Raw genomic sequence first — 5,943 nt, forward strand, 5'->3', positions numbered from 1 at the left:
AAGAAGAAAGAGTACATGAAATTATCAGAAAAAAGTGATGGGAAGATATGGGAGGAGTTGGAGGGGAGGGAGTGGGCATGGATTTGATCAAAACACCTGATATGCATGTATGAAATTCTCAATAAATTATTTATTAAAAAAAAAGAAAATATAGCTTCTCTTTTTTCCTTCCTTTTCTTTTTGTCTCTTGTAACCCCAGCTAACCTGGAACTCACTATGTAGACCAGGCTGACCATGAACACAGATCCGCCTGCCTCTGCCTCCCAAGGGCTGGGATTGAAGGCCTGTGCCCTCCACCTGGGAGACTGAAACAGGAAATTTGCAAGTTTTAGGCTAGCCTGGGCTATATAGCAAGATTCCATCTCAAAAAAAGAAAGTAAAACAAAAACCAGATTATGTAATTGTTAACTTTCTACCATATTTGCTTTATTATTCTGAACAGCTTGAAAATAAATTGCAAATATGAAGTTCTTTTATCTTTTGGCACTTTAGTTCCTATTTCCAAAAGCAAACCACTCTGCTACATAACCACATATTATAAAGACAATAATCAAAGCCAGACTTAAATACATTCATGAGCAGATAAAAACCCTTAGCAAACCAGGAAATTGGGTTCAAGGCCAGCCTGGTTCAAGGGTTGGTCTTTTTGAGACAGGGTCTCCCTGTAGCCCCAGCTGGCCTGGAATTCACTATGTAGACCAGGCTGGCCTGGAACTCACAGAGATCTGCCTGCATCTGCCTCCCGAGTGATATAGATGTCCCATTTAGAGCTGAGCATTTAATGGTCACTTATTCTCAACACTTTGACCAGTTATGAATCTCACAGTAACCACTGCCACGGCCAAAAGAAACTTTCCTGACCAAAGCTGACAGTAACACTGATCTATGGACATAACAGAACTATGTAGAAGGCAATTGGATTGGCATAACATGTCCATTTAACAAAACAACACTAGTACCTTCCCCACTAGGGTCTATTACCTCTTTAGTCACAGTGTATATATAGTACAATTTGCCCTCTAAATGGCTCTCCTCTTTTTTTTTTTTTTTTTTTTTGGTTTTTTTGAGACAGGGTCTCCCTGTAGCCTGAACTGGCCTGGAACTCACTATGCAGACCAGGCTGACCTTGAACTCACAGAGATCCACCTGCCTCTGCCTCCCAAGTGCTGGGATTAAAGGCATGCACTACCACTCCCAGCTTAATATCTTTTTTCTTTTTTTTTTTTAAAGACAGGATCTCACTATGCATCCCTGGCTGGCTTAAAACTCTGTATGTAGACCAGGTTGGCCTTGAACTCACAGAGATCTACATACCTCTGCCTCTGCAGTGCTGGGATTAGAGGTGTGTGCCACCACACCCAGGTAAATCCAAAATCTTTTAACTGTAAACTCCAGTAAAATAAAAAGTTTCATACTTCCAATATGTTATAGCACAGAGTAAACATTCTTTTCTTTTTTGTTTGTGTGTTTAATTATTTATTTGTTTTTTTGTTTTTGAGACGGGATCTCACTATATAGCCCTGGATGACCTTGAACTCCGTATGTAGACCTTGAGAAGTCTGCCTGTCTCTGCTTGCCAAGTTCTGGGACTAAAGGTGTGCTCCCACCATGTCTGGCTGAGTAAACATTCTTCTCTCTCTCTCTCTCTCTCTCTCTTTCTTTTTTCTTTTTCTTTCTTTCTTTCTTTTTTTTTTTTTTTTTTTTTTTTTTTCCTTAAAGCTTTTACTTTGCTACATCAGGGAAAAAACTTACAGGTTCACACGGAAAATACAGACATGATCACAGGGAAGCTAACCTAATCAGCAAACATTGATGCCTGTCAGCTAATGTTGAAGTTGAAGTTCTGGGAGTTTGACATGCTCCAGGGCTGAACGGAACAGATTAGTAGTATTCTCCTTCTTCCTTACCCTCTCCTTCAACAGAATCCACACCAACCTCCTCATAATCCTTCTCCAGGGCAGCCATGTCCTCACAGGCCTCAGAGAACTCCCCTTCCTCCATGCTCTCACCCACATACCAGTGCATAAAAGCAAGCTTGGTATACATCAGATGAAACTTATGGTCGAGACGGGCCCAGGCCTCAGCAATGACTGTGGTGTTGCTCAGCATGCATACAGCTCACTGTTCTGTGGCCAGGTCTCCACCAGATACCACAGTGGGAGGCTGGTAATTGATGCCAACCTTGAAACCAGTGGGGCACCAATCCACAAACTGGATGCTCTTCTTGGTCTTGATGGTGGTAATGGCAGCATTAACATCTTTAGGAACCACATTACCATAGTACAACAGGCAGCAAGCCATGTATTTATCATGGTGAGGATCACATTTCACCATCTGGTTGCCTGGCTCAATGCAGGCATTGGTGATCTCCGCTACTGTAAACTGTTCATGGTAGTCTTTCTTAGCAGGGATGACAGGGGCATATATGATCAGAGGAAAGTGGATTCAGGGGTAGGGAACCAGGTTGGTCTGGAATTCAGTCAGATCTACATTCAGGGCTCCATCAAATCTCAGGGAAGCAGTGATGGAACACATAATCTGGCTAATAAGGCCCTTAAGGTTAGTGTAGGTTGGGCGCCCAATATCTACGACAGATATCATAGATGGACTCGTTGTCTACCATGAAGGCACAATCAGAGTGCTCCAGGGGCATGAGTGGTGAGGATGGAATTGTAGGGTTCAACGACAGTGGTGGAAACCTTGGGGGCTGGGTAGATGGAGAACTCCAGCTTGTACTTCTTTCCATAATCAACAGAGAGCCATTCCATCAGCAGGGAGGTGAACCCAGAGCCAGTTCCCCCACCAAAGCTGTGGAAAACCAAGAAGCCCTGAAGACCTGTGCACTGGTCAGCCAGCTTACAAATTTGGTCCAAGACAAGGTCAGTGATCTTCTTGCCAATGGTGTAGTGTCCACCGGCATAGTTATTGGCAGCATCTTCCTTGCCTATGATGAGCTGCTCAGGGTGGAAGAGCTGGCAGTAGGTACCAGTGCAAACTTCATCAATGACCATGGACATGGGTTCCAGGTCTACAAACACTGCCCTGGGCACATGCTTGCCAGTCCCTGTCTCACTGAAGAAGGTTTTGAAGGAGTCATCTCCTCCACCAATGGTCTTGTCACTTGGCATCTGGCCAGCAGGCTGGATGCCATGTTCCAGGCAGTAGAGCTCCCAGCAGGTGTTGCCAATCTGAACACCAGCCTGGCCAACATGAACGGAGATGCACTCACGCATATTTGGTCCAGAAATGGAGGAAGCAAAGGGAGGGCGACAGAGAGCTCCCACTAACAGACTGCCAAGGAGTCTGGGGCGACATCTTTTCTCTCTTTTTTAACTCAAAAAAATATTTAGCTTTATTTTATGTGTATGAGTGTTAAGCCTCCATGTATGTAAGTGCACCTGTGTTGTTCAGAGACCAGAAGAGGATCCCCTGGAACTGGAACTACGGATAGCTGTTAGCTACCATGTGGGTGCTGGGAACAGAACCCAGATCCTTATTTTATGTGTATAAGCGTAAGTGTACCCATGTTATGCAATGCCCTCAGAGGTCAGAACCATCTCTCCAAGCCCTTGAGTAATCATTGTTATTCCAAAAAGGAAGAATAGAGCTGAGCATGGTGGCGCATGCCTTTAATCCAAGTATTCCAGAGGCAGAGGTAGGTAGATCTCCGTGAATTCCAGGCCAACCTGGTCTATATAGCAAGTTCTAAGCCAGCCAAGGCTACATAGTGAGACTCTGTATTAAAAAGAAAAAGAAAGAAAGAAAAGGAAAAAGGCCAGGTGTGGTGGTGTAAGCCTTTAGTCCCAGCACTAGGGAGGCAGAGGCAAGACGATTTCTTTAAGTTCTACATAGCAAGTTCCAGGTCAGCTGGGGCTATAGGAGACCCTGTCTAAAAAAGACCAAAAAAAAAAAAAAAAAAAAAGGAAGGAAGAAAGAAAAAGAAAGCTAAAGATAAAAGGTAAAAGGGAAGAACAAAGTTGTAGCAAATATGCAATCACGCCAAAGCAAATCAAAATCCAGCAGATAATATAGATTTATAACAATTAACCATTAGTATCTCAGTCGATATTGCATTATAAAGAAATAGAAGGAGAGTGGAGCATGGTAGTGCACACCTTTCATCCCAGCACTCAGGAGGCAGAGGCAGGGGATCTCTGTGAGTTCTAGGACAGCCTGGTCTACATAGCAAGTTTCAGCTGCTGGGGCTACAGGGAGACCCTGTCTCAGTTCTGTATTTCCTCTACCCTTGATGAACACTTCAGCAGATCTTGGTTCTTTTTTTTTGTTTGTTTTTTGTTTTTTTTGTTTTTTTGACACAGGGTCTCCCTGTAGCCCCAGCTGACCTGGAACTTGCTATATAGACCAGGCTGGCTTTGAACTCACAGAGATCCACCTGCCTCTGCCTCCCAAGTGCTGGGACTACCAGTGTGCACCACCACTCCCAACTAGATCTTGGTTCTTTACCTGGAGGGTGACCCACATCTTCATCTCTGAAGGGTCTGGACCATTTATCATCCTACCTGGGTTGGTTGATGAAATTTCCCAGTGACCTTAATCACAGAACATGGTAACCCTAAGAGGTGTCCTGAAGAATCTCCTGCATTCCAAACATTATCTTCCTTACTTCCACTGTGGAGAGGCAGTACAGTTTATCCCTGGTGGTCTGGATCAGTCATGCCTCCTAATACTGTTACTCCTTTCTGAGCCTGTTAACTCAAGAGGCATCAGAAGCCCAAAGTGGCCAGGGGAAGGCTTAGCTTCCAGTTCAATGGAACATTGGTTGGGCCTCCCAGCAGAAGCATTCACCCCAGAAGAGCACAAGGTCACTGGAACAAAAAGCAAACATTTTGCTAGTGGGTCACTAGGGGGTGATAGCAAGTGGTGCCATTTCCATTTCCACCCCTTAATTCCTGGACCCATACAAATACACCTTCTGGAGAACCCTTCCCCAGCCCTCCAGGCTATTGCCACCTCACACCGTAGCTGTGTCTCTAAAAGGCCATTCCAATGTTCTATTAAGCTAGCTGCTTCAGGATGATAGGGAACATGGTAAGACCAGAGAATTCCATGAACATGGGCCCACTGTCACACACCTTTGGCTGCAAAATAGTTCCTTGGTAGGAAGTAATGTTGTCTCGAATATCATGATGATGGATAAAGCTTTTTGTTTTCATTTTTTGTTGTTTTGTTGTTGTTGAGAAAGGGTCTATGTAGCCCTGGCTGGCCTGGAACTTACTATGTAGACCAGACTGACCTCAAAGCAGAAGTATTCCATTTAGGGAAGGAAAAACTGTAACCAGAATAAGTATCTGTTCCAGTAAGAATAAAGGCTGCCTTTGCCAATGTTGTCAACCTGCCACCAATCACTGGCTGGTGACCCTTGTGTGCTGGCCAGAGAGGCTCCATTTGAAAACTCCATCTTAAGGAAGTAACCCTGAACTGAATTCTCCCCTACCCTCAGTTCTTGTAAGTAAGTGAATCAGTCCTTGTAAATCATTTGGCCTTCCTTGTAAGCCCATAGGAGAACAAAAGCAGGTTTTGCAAACCTCTATCTGATGTCTCTAACTGCTCATTCTGGCTTCTGTAAACCTGCTTATCACTGTGTCCCAAAGGAAAGGGGATCTGGAACTCCTTGCAGCTGTGGGTTCCACAGTGATGTCCCCACTCAGTCCCTGTAATTGTTTTCCTTGTGCCTCTGCTTGTTTGTTCGAAAACTTGGGAAATGTACTGTTTACCTGATCTTTAAACAATGTATCGAAACTGTGACCCCTCAAAAGCCCCCTACTGAGGACCCTGCAATTGTATAACTTTCATGAGATTATTAACCACTGCCTCCTTTGTTTAATAGATATCTCCACCTGGAAAGTCCCCTTGCATTTTTGCTTTTAAAAGTTAGCCTCAGCCGGGCGTGGTGGCACACGCTTGTAGTCCCAGCACTTGGGA

The 5,943-nt window shown here is 44.4% G+C and overlaps 1 pseudogene; it reads right to left on the bottom strand.

The window, feature by feature from the left end:
- Nucleotides 1-1,881: 1,881 nt before the first annotated feature.
- On the bottom strand, nt 1,882-3,233 carry LOC103740856 (annotated as a pseudogene).
- Nucleotides 3,234-5,943: the final 2,710 nt, after the last annotated feature.

The sequence above is a fragment of the Nannospalax galili genome, unplaced genomic scaffold, assembly GCF_000622305.1.
Source record: "Nannospalax galili isolate Female #2095 unplaced genomic scaffold, S.galili_v1.0 scaffold158, whole genome shotgun sequence".
Lineage (NCBI taxonomy): Eukaryota > Metazoa > Chordata > Mammalia > Rodentia > Spalacidae > Nannospalax > Nannospalax galili.